We start from the raw sequence: 19,874 nt of genomic DNA, 5'->3' as shown, positions 1-19,874 counted from the left end.
ATGGTGACCATTCAAGGTTATTAAATTAGAGAAATCTTGGGACAGATAATCTTTTAAAACTTAGTGACGTTAACTGAGTAACATGACATTTTTCATTCATTCAACCAAGTGGTTGTCCATGTTGTGTCAGGCATTGTTGTTGTAGTTAAACAATGATAAAAGTTACTATGCTTGTTCCATGGATCTATAAAATAGTAGGGGAAACAGACATTAAGCAAGTAAACACATATAGAATTACAAATTGCAGACTCAGGGGGAAGATGGCCATGTAGGAGGACACCAGGCTCACCTCGTCCTCTGACTGCTTAGATTCCACCCACATCTGCCTAAATAATCCAGAAAACAACCAGAAGACTAGCAAAACAGACTTTCTGGAGCCAAGCGTAGACAAGAGGCCCACGGAAGATAGTAGGAAGAGCAGAGAGGAGGTGCATGGTACACGGTCTGGCAGGAGGGAGCCGGGGTGGTGGAGGGGAGCCCGCCCTCAAAGTCTGGCTTACAAAAGCTGAGGGGCCAGACTCTGTGAGTTCTGACGACCAACGGGACTTAACATCTGGAATGTTAAAAAACAACAGCTCTGCTCTCAGAGAGTAGGGAGGGTGAGAGGATGCGGGGAGTGAGATTTGTTGAGCCCTGAAGACAGAGCTCAGCTCCAAGGGGGAACAAAGGCTTTGGCATGAGCCATCTCCCTGTCCCATCCTGCAGCCAAAATTCCAAAGGGAACCAGCTCTGGTCACTGAACTCACTTGCACTGGACAAACGCCCAATGCTATGCTTCTGTGGATCCATCCCTCCAATGGGTCTGCCTCCCTCCCATCGCTGCAGGACCCCTCCCCCAGGAGACCTCCAACGGCAAAGCAAGCTAAGCCTGCCCCTCCCGCCCCTGTGCGGATCCACCCTGACAAATACCCCAGATCCCGTTGAAGCAGCACCACAAGACTGGCAATGTGCAACTACCCCAGACAGGGACCACACCACTCCACAGTGAGTCCTGCCCCTGGAAGAGGGGAAGGTAAGGTGCACACCAGTCTTACTGTGGCCCCAGCGGTGGGCTGGGGGCAAACATCCGGTCTGACTGTGGTCCCTCCCACCAACACAAGTTACTCTGAACAGCACAGGGGAAGTGCCCTGCAGTTCGGAGCCACCGCAGGGACTACCCAAAATGATGAAACGGAAGAACACTCCTCAAAAGAAACTCCAGGAAGTAGCAACAGCTAACGAATTCATCAAAAATGATTTAAACACTATAACAGAACAATAATTTAGAATAATGGTCATAAAATTAACCCCTGGGCTTGAAAAAAAAAGCATAGAGGACAGCAGAGAATCTATTGCTACAGAGATCAAGGGACTAAAAAATAGTTATGAGGAGCTAAAAAATACTATAAATGAGGTGAAAAATAAAATGTTAGCGGCCATAGCACAGATTGAAGAGGCAGAGGAAAGAGCAGGTGAATTGGAAGATAAAATTATGGAAAAGGAGGCAGCTGAGAAAAAGAGAGATAAAAAAATCCAGGCGTATGAGGGTAGAATTAGAGAATTAAGTGCTGCAATCAAACAGAACAATATCTGTATCAGAGGAATTCCAGAAGAAGAAGAGAGAGAGAAAGGGGCTGAAGGTGTATTTGAACAAATTATAGCTGAGAACTTCCCTGACCTGGGGAAGGAAAAAGGCATTGAAATCCAAGAGGCACAGAGAACTCCTTTCAGACGTAACCTGAATCGATCTTCTACATGACATATCATAGTGAAACTGGCAAAATACAAGGATAAAGAGAAAATTCTGAAAGCAGCTAGGGATAAACATGCTCTAACTTATAAAGGGAGACTGTAAGAATAGTGGCAGACCTATCTACTGAAACTTGGGAGGCCAGAAAGGAATGGCAGGAAATCTTCAATGTAATGAACAGAAAAACTTTGGTTTGCCTTTCTCTCTCTCTCTCTCTCTCTCTCTCTCTCTGTCTCTCTTTTTCACCTTGTGCATTTGTTTTGTTTGTTAAATTCCACAAGGAGTGAAATCATATGGTATTGCTTATGACTCACTTATTTTGCTTAGCATAACACTCTCTAGCTCCATCCATGTTGTTGCAAATGGCAACGTTTCATTGTTTTTTATGACTGAGTAACATTCTATTGTGTACATATACCACTTTATACATTCATCATTTGATGTACACTTGGGCTGTCTCCATAATTTGGCTATTGTAGATAATGCTGCTATAAATATTGGGGTGAATTATCCCTTTGAATTAGTAGTTTTGTATTCTTTGGGTTAATACCTAGTAGTGCTTTTCATGTGTTTGCTATCCATCTGTATGTCTTCTTTGGAAAAATGTCTATTCAGGCCCTCTGTCCATTTTTTAATTGGTTTATTTGGCTTTTTGTGTATTGAGTTGTATAAGTTCTTTGTATATTTTGGATATCAACACTCCTTATCGAATATATCATTTGTAATTATTTTCACCCATTCAGTGGGTTGCTTTTTTTGTTTTGTTGATGTTTTCTGTGACTTTACAGAAGTTTTTTTTTTTTTTTGGTGTAGTTGAAATGGTTTGATTTTGTTTTTGTTTCTCTTACCAGAGAAGACATATTTAGAAAAATGTTTTTATGGACAATGTCAAATAAGTTACTATCTATGTTTTCTTCTAGGAATTTTATGAAAGTTCAGTCTTGAATCCATTCTGTGGGTATTTGTGTGTGCGTGTATGGTGTAAGGAAGTGGTCCAATCTCATTCTTTTGCATGTAACTGTCCAATTTTCATGACACTGTTTATTGAAGAGAACATCTTCTACCCATTGTATATTCTTGCCTCATTTGTTACAGATTAATTGACCAAAAAGGGTGGGTTTATTTACAAAGTCTCTTTTCTGTTCTTTTGATTTATGCATTTATTTTTGATCCAGTACCATATTATTTTGACAACTACAGCTTTGTAATATATCTCAGAATGTGAGATTGTGATACTCCCAGCTTTTTTCTTCTTTTCCAAGATTGTTTTGGCTATTCGGGTTCTTTTGTGGCTCTATACAGATTTTAGGATTATTGTTTTAGTTCTCTGAAAAGGGCTGTTAGCATTTTGATACAGATTACATTAAATCTATAGATTGTTTTGAGTAGTATGGACATTTTAACTATGTTGATTCTCCCAATGCATAAGCATGGAATATCTTTCCATTTGTTTGTGTCATCTTCAACTTCTTAAGTCAAAGTTTTATAGTTTTCAAAGTACAGGTTTTTCACCTCTTTTTATAAGCTTATTCCCAGGTATTTTATTCTTTTTGGTGCAAATAAATGGGATTGTTTTCTTAATTGCTCATATTTTATTCTTTTTGGTGCAAAATAAATGAGATTGTTTTCTTAATTGCTCTTTCTGTTACTTCATTATTAGTGTATAGAAATGCAATCGATTTCTGCATATTAATTTTGTATCCTGAAACTTTACTGAATTCATTTATTAAATCTAGTAGTCTTTTGGTGGTGTCTTTAGGGTTTTCTATATATAATTTCATGCCATCTGCAAATAGTAAAAGTTTTACTTCTTCCTTACCAATTTGGATGCCTTTTATTCCTTTATTGTGGCTAGGACTTCCAGTACTATGCTGAATAAAACTGTAGAGAGTGAACGTCTTTATCTTGTTGCTGATCTTAAAGGAAAAGTTCTCAGTTGTTCACCATTGAGTATGATGTTAGTTGTGGGTTTTCTTAAGTGTCCTTTATTACGTTGAGGTATGTTCCTTGTATACCTATTTTATTGATAGTTTTTAAATCATAAATGAATGCTGAACTTTTTCAAATGTTTTTTTCTGCATCTATTGAGGAGATCTAATGAATATTATCTTTAATTTTGTTAATGTGTTGTGATTTGCATATATTGAAGTATCTTTGCATCTTTGGAATAAATCCCATTTGATCACAATGAATGATTTTTGTAATGTATTGTTGGATTTGTTTGCTAATATTTTGTTGGGGATTTTTGCATCTATGCTCATCAGGAATATTGGCCTGTAGTTTTCTTTTTGCAGTGTCTTTCTCTGGTTTTGGTATGAGGGTAACGCTAGCCTCATAGGATGAATTTGAAAACTCTCCTCCTCTTACATTTTTTGAAATAGTTTTGAGAGGAGTTGGTATTAACTCTTCTTTAAATGTTTGGTAGAATTCACCTGTGAAGAGAGTGGTCCTGGACTTTTGTTTATTGGGAGTATTTTGATTACTGATTTAATTTAATTGCTAGTAATTGTTCTGTTCCAAGTTTTTACTTCTTCCTGATTCAGTTTTCTATATGTTTCAAGGAATTTTCCCATTTCTTCTAGATTATACAATTTGTTGGCACATAATTTTTTGTAATATTCTCTTATAATACTTTCTATTTCTATGATGTCAGTTGTTATCTCTTTTTCTTTATTTCTGATTTTATTTGTGTTTTCTCTCTTCCTTTTTTCATGAGTCTGGCAAAAGGTTTATGAATTTTTTGATCTTTTCAAAGAAACGGCTCCTTGTCTCATTGATCTGTTCTACTGTTTTTTTAGTCTCTATTTCTGCTCTAATAGTTATTATTTCCTTTCTTCTGCTGTTTTTTTTTTTTTTGTTATTTTTCTTTTTCTAGTGCCTGTAGGTGTTTATTTGAGATTTTCCTTGCTTATTGAGGTGGACTTGTATTGGTATAATCTTTCCTCTTAGAACACTTTTTTTCTGTATCCCACAGATTTTGGACTATTGTGTTTTCATTTTCATTTGTCTCCATGTGTTTTTTTTTTTAATTTCCTCTTTGATTTCTTGGTGGACTCTTTCATTGTTTAATAGCATGTTATTTAGCTTCCATGTACTTGTGTTTGTTTATATGTTTTCTTGTAATTGATTTCAAGTTCCATACTGTTGTGGTCAGAAAAGATGCATGATATAGTTCCAGTCTTTTTGAGTTTATTGAGAGTCATCTTATGGCCTAACATTTGATATGTTTGGGAGAATGTTCCATGTAGACTTGAAATGAATTTTTATTCTGCTATTTTAGATGGAATTTTCTGAATATATCGATTAGATCCATTTGGTCCAATGTGTCATTCAAAGCCACTGTTTGTTTCCTTATGAATTTTCTCTTGGGGTGATCTATCCATTGATATAACTGCAGTGTTAGTGTCCTCTACTAGTAGTGTATTACTGTCAATTGCTTCATTTATGTCTGTTACTATTTGCTTTATATTTAAGTTCTCTCATGTTGGGTGCATTAATATTTACAACTGTTATATCCTTTTGTTGGATTGTTCCTTTTATCATTATGTAGTGTCCTTCTTTGTCTTTTGTTACATTTTTGTTTTAAAGCTTATTTCATCTGATACAAGTATTGCTTCCCCAAGTTTGTTTTTTGATACCATTTGTATGGTAAATGTTTTTCCATCGCTTCACATTCACTCTACATATGTCTTTAGGTCTGAAGATAGTCTCTTATAGGCAGTATATAGATGAGTCTTGCTTTTTTATCCATTCAGTCACTCTGTATTTTTTTTATTGGAGCACTTAGTCCATTTACATTCAAAGTAAATATTGATACGTATGTACTTATTGCCATTTTATTGTTTTACAGTTGTTTTCTAGTGTTTTTCTGTTCCTTTCTTCTCTTGTTCTCTTCCCTTGTGATTTTGACTTTCTTTAGTGATATGATTGCATTTCTTTCTCTTTAATTTTTGTGTAACTATTACACATTTTTTATTTGAGGTTCTCATTAGGCTCATATATAATGTCTTATGCATGCAGTATCTATATTAATTTGATAGTTGCTTAAGTTTGAGCCAATTCCAAAAGCACTACATATTTGTGCTTGCTTCAGCAGCACATATACTAAAAGCACTACATATTTACCCCCTCACACATTTTATGTATCTGATGTCATAATTTACATCTTTTTATGAATTCCCTGACTAATTTTTATAGATATAATTGATTTTATTGCTTTTGTACATTAACCTTTGCACTGATTTTATAAGTTAATAATCTAGTACTTTTATAGTTTGTATTTCCTGTGAATTTTTTCTAACTCCTCATTATGACCTTTTCTTTACATTCAAGGAATTTTCTTTAGTGTTTCTTGTAAGGTTAGTTTGATCATAATGATTTCTTATAATATTTCTCTGGGAAACACTTTATCTCCTTCTATTCTGATTGATAGCTTGCAGGGTAGAGTTTAGTGGCTTCAGCTTTTTTCTCTTTTTCTTTTTTAAATTTTGATTTAAATTCTAGTTAGTGAAAATACAGTGCAATATAAGTTTCATGAGTAGAATTCAGTGATTGATCACTTACAAAGAACACCCACCCATCATAATAAGTGCCCTCCTTGATACCCATCAGCCATCTAGCCTATCCACCACCCACTCCCCTCTATTGACTCTCAGTTTATTTTTTATCATTAAGACAGTATGATATTGGCACAAAAACAGACACATATGTCAATGGAATAGAATATTCCATTTCATAAATGGACCCACAAATACATGGCCAACTAATCTTCAACAAAGCAGGAAAGAATATCCAATGGAAAGAAAAACAGTCTTTTTTAGCAAATAGTGCTGGAAGAAAGAAACTGCTCCACTTTCTTACACCATATACAAAAAGTAATGGTGAGAGTGGATATCCCTGTCTTGTTCCTGACTGTACAAGAAAAGCTTTCAGTATTTCCCTAAAGAGAATCATATTAGCTGTGGGTCTTTTGTATATGGCCTTTATGATGTTGCGGTATATTCCCTGTATCCCTACATTGTTGAGGATTTTTATCAAGAATGGATGCATTCTCTGCATCTATCGAGAGGATCATATGGTTCTTATCCTTTATTAATATGGTGTATTGCATTGATTGATTTGCAAATATTCAACAACCCCTGCAGTCCAGGAATAAATCTCACTTGATCATGTTGAATGATTCTTTTAATGTACTGGTGGACTTGAATTCCTAGCAACTTGTTGAGAATTTTTGCATCCTTATTCATCAGGGATATTGGCCTGTAAATGTCCTAATTTTTAATAGGGTCTTTGTCTGGTTTTGGAATCACTGTAATATTTGCCTTGTACAATTAGTGGGAGTTTTCCTTCTGTCTCTATTTTTTGGATAGGTTTGTGAAGAATAGTTATTAATTCTTCTTCAAGTAGCTGGTAGAAATCCCTTGGGAAGCTATCTAGCTCTGGGCTTTTGTTTGTTGGGATATTTTTGATTACCAATTCAATTTCTTTGCCAGTTATGGGTCTGTTCAAATTTTGTATTTCCTCCTGTTTCAATTTTGGTAGTTTGTATGTTTCTAGGGATTTATCCATTTCTGCCATATTGTCCCATTTGTTGGCAGTTAATTTTTCATAAATCTCTTAAAACTGTATTTGTGTGGTGTTGGTTGTGATCTCTCCTCTTTCATTCATGGTTATTGTTTTGTTTAGTTTTGTATTTGAGTCCTTTTTCTTTTTGATGTGTGGCTAGGGGGTTATCAATTTTATTAATTATTTTGAAGAACAATCTTTTAGTTTTGTTGATCTGTTCTACTTTTTTTTTGCTTCTATATCATTTATTTCTGATTTAATTTTATTATTTCCCTTCTGCTGGCTCCAGGCTTTATTTACTGTTCCTTTTGTAGCTCATTTAGATATAAGATGTGAGACTTTTCTTGTTTCTTCAGGCAGTTCTATAATCATATATACCTCCCTCTTATCACCGACTTTACTGTATCCCAAAGGTTCAGGACTGTTGTGTTTTCATCTTCATTTGCTTACATTTTTATTTTTTTATTTTTTATTTTTAAAAATTTACATCCAAATTAGTTAGCATATAGTGAAACAATGATTTCAGGAGTAGATTCCTTAATGCCTCTTACCCATTTAACCCATCCCCCCTCCCACAGCCCCTTCAGTAACCCTCAGTTTGTTCTCCATATTTATGAATCTCTTCCGTTTTGTCCCCCTCTCTGTTTTTATATTATTTTTCTTTACCTTCCCTTATGTTCATCTGTTTTGTCCCTTAAAGTCCTCATATGACTGAAGTCATGTGATTTTTTGTCTTTCTCTAACTAATTTCACTTACCATAATACCCTCCAGTTCCATCCATGTAGTTGCAAATGGCAAGATTTCATTCTTTTTGATTGCCGAGTAATATACTCCATTGTATAGATATACTATTTCTTTATCCATTCATCCATTGATAGACATTTGGGCCCTTTCCATACTTTGGCTATTGTTGACAGTGCTGCTATAAACATGGGGGTGCATGTGTCCCTTCGAAACAGCACACCTGTATCCCGTGGGTAAATGCCTAGTAGTGCAATTGCTGGGTCGTAGGGCAGTTCTATTTTTAGTTTTTTGAGGAACTTCCATACTGTTTTCCAGAGAGGCTGCACCAGCTTGCATTGCCACCAACAATGCAAAAGAGATCCTCTTCCTCTGCATCCACACCAACATCTGTTGTTGCCTGAGTTGTTACTGTTAGCCATTCTGACAGGTGTCAGGTGGTATCTCATTATGGTTTTGATTTGTATTTCCCTGATGATGCGTGATGTTGAGCATTTTTTCATGTGTCAGTTGGCCATCTGGATGTCTTCCTTGAGAATGTCTATTCATGTCTTTTGCCCATTTCTTCACTGGATTATTTGTTTTTTGGGTGTTGAGTTTGATAAGTTCTTTATAGATTTTGGATACTAACCCTTTATCTGATATGTCATTTGCAAATATGTTCTCCCATTCTATCAGTTGCCTTTTACTTTTGCTGATTGTTTCCTTGGCTGTGCAGAAGCTTTTTATTTTGATGAGGTCCCAGGAGTTCATTTTTGCTTTTGTTTCCCTTTCCTCTGGAGACATGTTCAGTAAGATTTTGCTGCAGCCAAGATCAAAGAAGTTTTTGCCTGCTTTCTCCTTGAGGATTTTGATGGATTCCTGTCTTACATTTAGGTCTTTCACCCATTTTGAGTTTATTTTTGTGTATGGTGTAAGAAAGTGGTCCAAGTTTATTCTTCTGCATGTTGCTGTCCAGTTTTCCCAGCACCACTTGCTGAAGAGACTGTCTATTCCATTGGATATTCTTTTCTGCTTTGTCAAAGATTAGTTGGCCATACATTTGTGGGTCCATTTCTGGGTTCTCTATTCTGTTCCATTGATCTGAGTGTCTGTTCTTGTGCCAGTACCATACTGTCTTGATGATTACAGCTTTGTAGTATAGCTTGAAGTCTGAGATTGTGATGCCTCCTGCTTTGGTTTTCTCTTTCAAGATCGTTTTGGCTATTCAGGGTATTTTCTGGTTCCATACAAATTTTAGGATTATTTGTTCTAGCTCTGTGAAGAATGCTGGTGTTACTTTGATAGGGATTGCATTGAGTATGTAGATTGCTTTGGGTAGTATTGACATTTTAACAATATTTGTTCCTCCTATCCAGGAGCATGGAATCATTTCCCATTTCTTTGTGTCTTCTTCAACTTCTTTCATAAGCTTTCTATAGTTTTCAGTGTATAGATTTTTCACCTATTTGGTTAGATTTATTCCTAGGTATTTTATGGCTTTTTGTGCAACTGTAAATGGGATCGATTCCTTGATTTCTGTTTCTGTCACTGCATTGTTGGTGTATAGGAATATAACTGATTTCTGTGCATTGATTTTATGTCCTGCAACTTTGCTGAATTCATGAATCAGTTCTAGCAGTTTTTGGTGGAGTCTCTTGGGTTTTCCATATAGAATATCATGTCATCTGGCGAAGAGTGAAAGTTTGACCTCCTCCTGGCCAATTTGGATGCCTTTTATTTCCTTATGTTGTCTGATTGTAGACGCTAAGACTTCCAATACTATGTTGAATAACAGTGGTGAGAGTGGACATCCCTGTCTTTTCCCTGACCTTAGAGGGAAAGCTCTCTGAGCTTACATGTATTTTTAAATTTCTTCCTTAATTTCCTAGTTAACCCATTCATTCTTTAGTAACTTGTTCTTTAACATCCATGTATTTGTGGTCTTTCTGAATTTTTTCTTGTGGTTGACTTCAAGTTTCATAGTCTTGTGGTTTAAAAGTATGCATGGTATGATCTCATTCTTTTTGTACTTGTTGAGACTTGATTTGTGACCCAATATGTGATCTATTCTGGATAATGTTCCACGTATACTCAAAAATAATGAGTATTCTGCTGCATTAGGATGAAATGTTCTGAATATATCTGTTAAGACCATCTAGTCGAGTGTGTAACTCAAGGTCTTTGTTTCCTTGATTTTCTGCTTAGATGATCTGTCCATTGTTGTAAGTTGGGTGTTGAAGTCAATGAGTTTATGTTTGCTACAACTGATTTATATATTTGGGTTTCCCTAAGTTAGGGGCATAAACACTTGCAATTGTTAGATCTTCTTGTTCGATAGACTCCTTTATTTTGATACAGTGTCCTTTATTTCTTGTTAGTCTTTAGTTTAAAATTTCATTTGTCTGATATAAGTATGGCTAATCTATCTTTCTTTTGATGTCCATTTGTATGATAAATGGTTCCCCATCCCTCTTGCTAAATCTGCAGATGTCTTTAGGTCTATAATGAGTCTCTTGTAGGCAGCGTATAGATGGGTCTTGTTTTTTATACATTCTGATACTCTTTTGGTTGGAGCATTTAATCCATTTACCTTCAGAGTGATTATTGATAGATAGGAATTTAGTGCCATTGTATTATCTGTAAAGTTGTTGTTTCTGGATATTTTCTTTATTCCTTTCCAGTCTTTGTTGCTTTTGTTCTTTCTTTCCCACTCAAAGAGTCCCTTTTAATATTTCTTGCAGGGCTGGTTTAGTGGTCACAAACTCCTTTAGTTTTTGTCTGTCTGGGAAACTCCTTATCTCTCCTATACTGAATGACAAACTTACTGGATAAAGTATTCTTGGCTGTATACTTTTCCCATTCAACACGTTGAATATATCGTACCCTCATTTCTGGCCTGCCATGTTTCTGTGAGGAAATCTGCTGCTAAACTTATTTGTCTTCCCTTGTAGCTTAAGTATTTTTTTCCCATGCTGCCTTCAGGATTCTTTCCATATCTGTGTAGTTTGCAAATTTTACTATATCATATCTTGGTGTTGACCAGCTTTTGTTCACTTTGATGAGAGTTCTATGTGCCTCCTCGTTTTTATCTGTCTCCTTCATTAGATTATGGAAGTTTTCAGTTATAGTTTGCTCAAATAAACCTTATGCCCCCTTTCCCCTCTCTTCTTCTTCTGGGACTCCTGTGATACAAAAGTTATTACACTTTATGGAGTCACTGAGTTCCCTAAGTCTACATTCATGTTCCAATATTTTTCTTTCCCTCTTCTTTTCAGCTTCATTATTTTCCATAGTTTTATCTTCTATATCACCAATTCCTTCCCCTGTTTCTTCCATTCTTTTTCTCAGTACATCCAGTCAGTTTTATATCTCAGTTACAGTATTTTTATTTTAGTCTGATTAGTTTTTAGCTCTTTTTTCTCTGCAGAAGGGACTTCCTAGTGTCTTCTATGCTTTTCTCAAGCCAAACTACTATCTTTATGGTTGTTGTTTTAAATTCTGGTTCAGGTGTATTACTTACGTCTGTTTTGATTAGATCCCTGATTATGACCTCTTCTTGTTCTTCCTTTTGGGAGGTATTCTTTCATCTTGGCATTTTGTCTAGATCTGTCTTCTCTGTGTTAGGAAAGCCTGAATGTTTTCTGCTCCTGAGAGGAATGGTTATATTAAAAAGAGGTCATATGCTGTCCAGGGCCTGGTGCTTCAGGAAGTTTTTTTGGTATATGCTGTGTGTACTTTGCCATTGTGTTTTGGCTGCTCTTTCCCTCAGATCAGTTCTCTGTAGAGTTTCTCTTTCCCTGCATGGGGAGTGTTTGGACCTTTTCCAGTGTGTTGCAAGTTTTAACTACGTGTGTTTTGGTCTGCTTTTTAGAAAAGGCCAAATCCTATTTCCCTTAGAGCTGAAGCGCAGCACTCTAAAATCAGGGGACTTGGTGGGTATAGGGGGTTTGTGCTGGTCTCCTATGCAAGGGGCCTGTTGTGCTGGTTCTCAGGCCAACTTGTCCCAGTAAATATGCACTTGCAAGGTGCAGTGGGTTGAGGTTTGGTGTAAGCAGATGCAGCCTTCACCGGGTGCTGGGTTGCTCACTGAAGTCTGTCAGGGGAGATGAAGGTGTCAGGGTCAGGGCAAATGGCATCACCTCTCTCTCTCTCATCCCCAGAGAGGGGAGTTCACCCATGCCACTGTTCAGGAAGTGCTCACAAATGAATGAACAATCTTGTGCCCCAAGTTTCCATCAGAACCCTGCCTTCACCCTGTGTATGTCTAAGCCATTTGCCTGCCTGGCAGCACAGTGCTCCTGTGTTTTATCTCAGGCCCATGTCTGGGTTTCAAAACTCCATGTTTTAGGGATCCAGCACAGTGTGGACCTGCACTGATCCTCTGGGAGATGGTCTTGCTGCCCTGTGACCATTGCCAGTTTATCCAAGAAAAGCGGTCACACAACTGTGCAGGGGCTCAGAGTTTATGGTAAAGTGCAGCCAAAAGCTGGCTTCCAGGTTAGCTGCCTTCTGCAGGTGCCTCTGATTTTATGCTATTTAATAGAGCCTCTCACTGGTGACCACCATCTCTTTTGTCCCCTGAAAGGCAGCGCCACTTCTCCCAGCTGAACCCCAAGAACCTCTACAAGAACTGTCTCTCTCAGTATGACCTAGGGGATCCTCAGACCACACTGTATGCTCCTGGGCTTCTGTCCTCCTTCCCCAAAAGAATACCACTAAGCTTCTACCAGAAAAGTCCCTGGCAATGTTGTGGATTTCTAAAACTTCAGACTCTGAGCTCTGCTGTTTGTAAAAACTCATAATATTCAGCCCCTCTCCTTTTCCCAGTCAATGATTATGGGGAGGTGTTTTTCTTGTGTAATCCCCTGCATGCTGCTTTCTATTTCTCTGAATCTCTTTCACTGTGTCGTCCCTCCATGATCAGAGTTCCCTCTTTTCCACAACACCTACAATTCTTTTCTACCCCAAATCAACTCTTCATAAATCCTTTCACAATATGGTTGTTTTTTCTCCCTATAAATGTGCAGTTTGTTCTCTGGGTTCTTAAATCAATTTATTGAATGTCCAGAATGATTTGATATTTATCTAGCTGTGTTTGAGGGACAAGGCAAGCATAGGGTCCCCCTACTACTGAGCCATCTTAACTAACCCATTTCCTGTTCTATTGTGCTTTGTTTTGCTTGTTTTTAGTTTCTATATCATTTATTTCTGCTTTAATCTTTATTATTTATTTCTTTTGGTTGGTTTCGGATTTTGTTTGTTGTTCTTTTTTGAGCTCCTTTAGATGTAAGCTTAGATTGTTTATTTGACATTTTTCTTACTTCTTGATGTAGGCCTGTATTGTTATAAATTTTTCTCCTGAACCACATTTGTTACATCCCAATGATTTTGGACTGTTTTGTTTCCATGTACTTTTTGATTTATTCTTTGATTTCTTGGTTGAACCATTCATCGTTTAGTAACATGTTATGTAACCTCCATGTATTTGTCCTCTTTCCAGATTTTTTCTTCTGATTGATTTATGTTTCATAACATTGTAGTCAGAAGAGTTTCATTTTATTACTTCACTTTTTAAAAATCTGTTGAGACCTGTTTTGTGACCTAATATTCTGGAGGATGTTCCATGTGCACTTGAAAAGAATGTGTATTCTTCTGTTGTAAGATGAAAAGGTTTGAATATGTCAAGTCCAGCTGGTTCAGTGTATCATTCAAAACCACTGTTTCCTTCTTGATTTTCTGTTTGGATGATCTGTCAATCATTGTAAATGGGATGTTAAAGTCCCCTACTATGATTGTATTACTATTCATTAGTTCTTTCTGTTTATGTATTTGGTTGCTTCCATTTGGGGTACATAAATATTTACAATTGTTGTAGCCTTTTTTTGGATTATGTCCTTTATTATTATATAGTACCTTTCTTTGTCTCGGGTTAAAGTGTTTGTTTTAAAGTTTAGTTTGTATGATATAAGTATTGCTACTCCAGATTTATTTTGACATCCATTTGCACGTTAAATATTTCTCCATTTCTTCACTTTCAATCTGCAAGTGTCTTTAAGTCTGAAATGAGTCTCTTGTAAGCAGCATATAGATGGATCTTGTTTCCTTATCTGATCTGGCACCCTGTGTTTCAATTGGAGTGTTTAGTTCATTTATAGTTAACATTATTATTGATAGATATGTATTTATTGCCATTTTGTTACTTGTTTCATGATTGTTTCTAGAGATTTTTTTCAGACACTTTCAACTCTTATCTCTTTCATGGATTGTTGGCTTTCTTTAGCAATATACTTGGATTCCATTCTCTTTATTTTCTGCATATCTATTACAACTTTTTGATTTGTGGTTACTGTTAGGTTTTTATATAGCATCTTCTTCATATAGCAGTCTTTTATTAAGTTGATTATCAGGTTTAAACCCAATCTTTACTCCTCTCACCCGCCCCAAGTTTTAGGTGTATAGTGTCATATTTTTCATCTTTTTATTTTAGAAATCCTTTGACTGATTTTTAAAGAATTATTTATTTTTACTGCATTTGTGTTTTTTTTTTACTTTTAATATTCTCACTTTTAGTCTTCCTTTCCACTCAAAGAATTCTCTTTCATATTTCTTCTATGACTAGTTTAGTGCTCACAAGCTCCTTTAGTTGTTTTCTGTCTGAGAAACACTTTATCTCTCCTGTTCTGTCATGATAGCTTTGCTGGATAGAGTATTCTTGGCTTCACATTTTTCCCTTTCAGCACTTTGAAAATATCATGACATACCCTTCCAGCCTGCAAAATTCTTGCTAAAAAACCCACTGTTAGATTTATGGTGTTTCCCTTGTATATAACTGTCTTCTTTTCTCTTGCTGATTTAATTTTTTTTTCTTTATCACTACTTCTTGCCATTTGAATTACTTTGTGTCTTGGCGTGGACCTCATTGGGTTGAATTTGAGGGGTGAAATTTATGTTTCCTGCATCTGGATATCTATTTCATTCCTCAGATTAGGGAAGTTCTAAGCTATTATTTCTTCAAACAAATCTTCTGCCCCTTTTCTTCTCTCTTCTTCTCCTGAGACCCTTATAATGCAAATGTTATTACGTTTGATGGCATCACTGTTTACCTAAGGCTATTCTCAATTTTCATAATTTTCTTTCCTCTCCATTTCTCAGCTTGGTTACTTTCCATTTGCCTGTCTTTCAGATCATTAATTCATTCCTCTGCTTTATCTAGCCTGCTATCTATTCTATAAAGTGTATTTTTTGAGTTTTTACTTATTTATTTTGAGAGAGAATGAGTGGGGGAAGGGCAGAGAGAGAAGAGGACAGAGGATCTGATGAGGGCCCTGTGCTGACAACAGAGAACCTGATGTGGGGCTTGAACCCATGTACCATGAGATCATGACCCGAGTTGAAGTCAGACGCTTAATTTACTGAGCCACCCAGGCATCCCCATCAAGTGTATTTTTTTTTATTTTTTTAACATTTATTTATTTTTGAGAAACAGAGTGAGACAAAGTGTGAGTGGGGGAAGGGCAGAGAGAGAAGGAGACACGGAATCCGAAGCAGGCCCCAGGCTCTAAGCAAGCGGGCAGCACAGAGCCTGATGCGGGGCTTGAATCCAAGAACTGTGAGATCATGACCTGAGCCAAAGTCGGATGCTCAACCGACTGAGCCACCAGGCACCCCTCAAGTGTATTTTTTATTTCATTGATTATGTTCTTCATCTCTGATTGGTTCTTTTTTATCTCTTGTTCAGGGTCTCACTTATGCCCTCCACTCTTTTCTGCAATCCAGTGAGTATATTTATGATCATTATTTTAAATTCTCTATCAAGCATGTTACTTATATCCATTTTGCTTTGGTCTCTTGTTGTGGTTTTGTCTTGCTCTTTTATTTGGCAGATATTTCTCTGTCTCATTTTGTCTTACTTTCTGTATATGTTTCTGTGTGTTAGGAAAGTGAGGTGCTTCTCTTGTTAACAATAATAGCCTTATAAAGAAAAGATCCTATAGTGTCCTTCAGTGCAGTATCCCCTGTTCCCCAGGGCCTTGAGCTTCAGGGAGTGTCTCCTATGTGTGTTGCATGTGCTCTGCTGCTGTCTTGGCCTCTTTTTCATTCAGTCTGGTTGTCTGCAAATGCTCTCTTTGCCTATTGTAGACAATGTTTGGCCCCCAGCAGGGGTGAAGTGCATTTTAGGAAGGTGTGCAGTGGTCTGCTTGTGAAATGGGACCTGCCCCTGCTGCTGCCTGACTGACTGAGCTCCCATAAAACACACAGTTCAGAAGATGTGGTGTTGACAGATTTGGGGCCAGTTTTCTGGGGGAAAGGCCCACTGTGCCAGGACTGAGGCCAGTGTGACTGGGAAGAGTGGATCCCCTGAAGTGCAGGGAAGGCAGGGCTTGGTGCAAGCAAGTCAGGTAGTGAGTGTTGGTGTTGTTCCTGCAGGTAGCCATTGTTTATCTTGTGGGTGGGGAAGGGAAATGGAACCTGCCAGCGCCTTTGTTCCTGGAGGGGTCACCCCCTGGTCCTGTCTCACTAGGCTATGCTCTGAGATGAACAAATCACTGCCCTTCCCATTTGCCCTTCAAACTCCTGGTTCTAGTCTATATCTGCAGGGGCTGTTTGTTGTGCTATCTTTTTAAGGGAAAGGACTCTGCTTTCTTTTGTCCTCCATGCTTTCCCAGATCAGAAGTCTGCAGATTTTTAAGATCTAGGCTTCAAATCCTGCTGGTGGTAAGAACTTAAGAATCATCCCCTCTTGCTTTCAAAGGCAAATATTATGGGGATTCATCCTCCCCATTTGTGGGGAAAAAAGTCTTGGCATGCCTTGCCAAGCCATAGAGCTAATATACAGTAGAGCTAAAATTTAAATCTATGTCTGTCTGATTGCAAAGCTACACTCATCAACACTACATTATATAGTCCTTTGGTATACTCCAATATTCCCTTTTTATTAAAATAAAAATATTTTGTTTAATATCATATACCTTAGATAGCTCTAACTAATGTACTACACCATAGTTTATTCCCATTCTAACTTCTCTCTATATATAGAAAAGTTTAACTCTTACCAAGGATTGTAGCTCTGCTTTCTTAAGGACTTTTAATCACCTGAACTACTTACTAGTTCTTAGCCAATACACTACAAGTTTCATCTCTCTGGCACTGCCATCTTCCTCTTTTATCCAAGCCTGCCCTAAACACACTGGTATAATTCAGGATTTACAAAATTGTAGTGTGCATCAGAATCATCAGGAAAGCTTGTGAAACAGACTGTTGGGCACCACCCCTCTAGTTTCTGACTCAGTAGATGTGGGGTGGGGCCCAATAATTTGCATTTCTAAAATGCTTCCAGGTGAAGCTGATGCTTCTGGTTCAGGGATCTCACTTAAAGTATCACTGGTACAGTGATGTGGCTTGATCAAATGGTCTTTGGTATGTTTTAATGATATTGATAGAATTATAAATTAGGTATGAATTCCCACTTGCTTTATGAGTTAGTTTAAAGCGTATGGAGGAAGAAAGCATAAGGAAGAAAAAAATCTGAAGAATACAATTCACTGAAGCTATTCCACAGAAAATATATTCCATCACCAGCAAAACTTGAAAAACTGTACACATCACATCACCCATTTAGAAGCTCATAGTGTATATTAGCTTATGAAAAGCTATAATGTTGTCAATAAAGCTATTTCTCAAAGTATAGTTAACCAGCTATTTCTTAAACTCATTTGGATACAAAACACTTCTCTTTCCTAGGTGTAACACTCTATAGACTGGTGTAATTTAAGACACACTTTGAAAAAAAGCTGTTTTAAAGTAATCTTTTTTATAGCAAAGTTCAGATATCCCTGGAGGATTGCAAGAATAATAGAAGCTTCCTCCCTTTTCAACTGCATTAAAATCATACTGAGGAGTTATTTACTCTGTATAGAATTGAGGTCTGTTTTTCTCTAGTGTGGCTCTTGGAACATCGAAATTAGTTCTGAGCAAATTTATGCCACAGTTAACACTTACTTAAGGACTAAGATTCAGAAACCAGGATAGGGGGTAACCAAAGGTCTTTCAGAGATCACTTATCTCTATTTTAAGTATGTGTATCATCAGCCACACGTTGGCTGAATTGTTGTCAGACTAAACTGTTTAGTTTGTAAACTTCACCATTCATATTTTTAAATCAAGACAATGTTTTTTTCATATCTGATATCTTGAAACATTTCCTAGTCTAAAGTTTTCCAACAGCAGTTAAGCAAGCTCAACTTTAAGTTCTGTCAAAAGGCTGGAATGGAGTTCTGCTGGATCAAGTGACCTACATCCATTTAGTAAAACATAGGTGCTTTCATACAATCATCTCACTACCTTGGGCTTCAGCTCCCTCTGACCAATGCTTATGGACCCTTTCCATATGAACACACTTCTACTTGATCACAAAGAAGGCAGAAGTAAAAAGGCTTGAGTAATTTCACTTTAACTCTCTATCTTTTGCCATTACACCATGAGGTTCAACAGTGGGCCAAGGCTTGAGATAGACCTGAGCTTCATTCCTATAAAACAAGAGGTGGAGTACAGGATTATATAAACTCTACTGCTGATGCTGATGAAATTCATTTGGTGTTAAATTTATAATTACTTATATTGTTTCATATTCTAAGATAGTTTTATATATCCATTTTGGTAAATTAATTACTGATGTATTTTACTTCAATGGTTTTAGGTAGCTAAGCTTTTCAAAAATCAGGCCTATAGCTTCCTATGACATTCATATTTGTTTTTCAAACCCTAATATTTTACAAAAATCACACACATCATCTTTGAGTAATATATTTAAAAACTTATCCATGGATGATGCATTATAATTGGCAGACACTTTCTCATTTGATTGTAAAAACAATTTTATGAGGTAGGTAAAATCAAGACTTTTTCAGATGATCTTCAAAACATCTCAGTCAAAATGTAAATCACTTATTTTTTAACTACCAATAATGTATACAGCAAACATTCCTGATTCTTAACCCATCCCTTACTCTCACTATCAATATGGGAAGTTTCATTTTCTACTTTATTCACCTATTTAATTACTTCAATTTTTAAAGAATGAATTATTTTTATAAGCAGGAACAATAACGATTTTTTAATCTGTTAGAACTAAATTAGTTTCTAAAGTGATATCAGTTGTAAAGGAAATCAAATCTATCATATAAATGAGTCTTTTTCAGTACTAAACATAAAATGTCTGTATTACTGAGTAGAACAAAATAACTGCCAGAAATATAATTAAAGATTCCATGAACAAGTCTGTAGCTGAGAATAAGGAATCAACTCTTACTATTCTATCCACCAATATTAGAAGGGTAGCAGAATCATGAAGCTTGCAGAATTCAGTGTCAATCCCTTGGATTTTCAACTAGAAAACAAGACAAATACCATTATTAAACGATCAAATATATTTATATGAATTTATTAATAAAAATAGGTGAATATTAATATCATCTGCATAAAGTTGAAATAAGACAATTGGAGATTCAGATCATTGAAGACACAAATAAATTCTCAGAAAAGGAGCAGAAACTTTGGTTAGAATACTGATAAACCTCTCTGAGGTGAACCAAAGTAGTCAATATCTATTTCGTAGTCAGATGTGGTTTGTCTGCCAGATAATGCCTAATCCAATTTCTTATACACTATCTTTGAGCTTCAAGTTCTTTCTCTCCTTCATGCCCATGGGGAAGAATAATGGATGAGGCTCAGGGAACCAACACATTAATTTTTGCCCAAATGCATAAAGGTGGCTGCCTCAAAAAGAGGGCAGGTATGGTCACCATTTTATGGATGAAGGAATTTTTATTATTTCTTTCCTTCTCTTTATTTACTAGG

This window comes from Acinonyx jubatus, chromosome X (assembly GCF_027475565.1).
Source record: "Acinonyx jubatus isolate Ajub_Pintada_27869175 chromosome X, VMU_Ajub_asm_v1.0, whole genome shotgun sequence".
NCBI lineage: Eukaryota > Metazoa > Chordata > Mammalia > Carnivora > Felidae > Acinonyx > Acinonyx jubatus.
Note: the sequence above shows the minus strand (reverse complement) of the source record.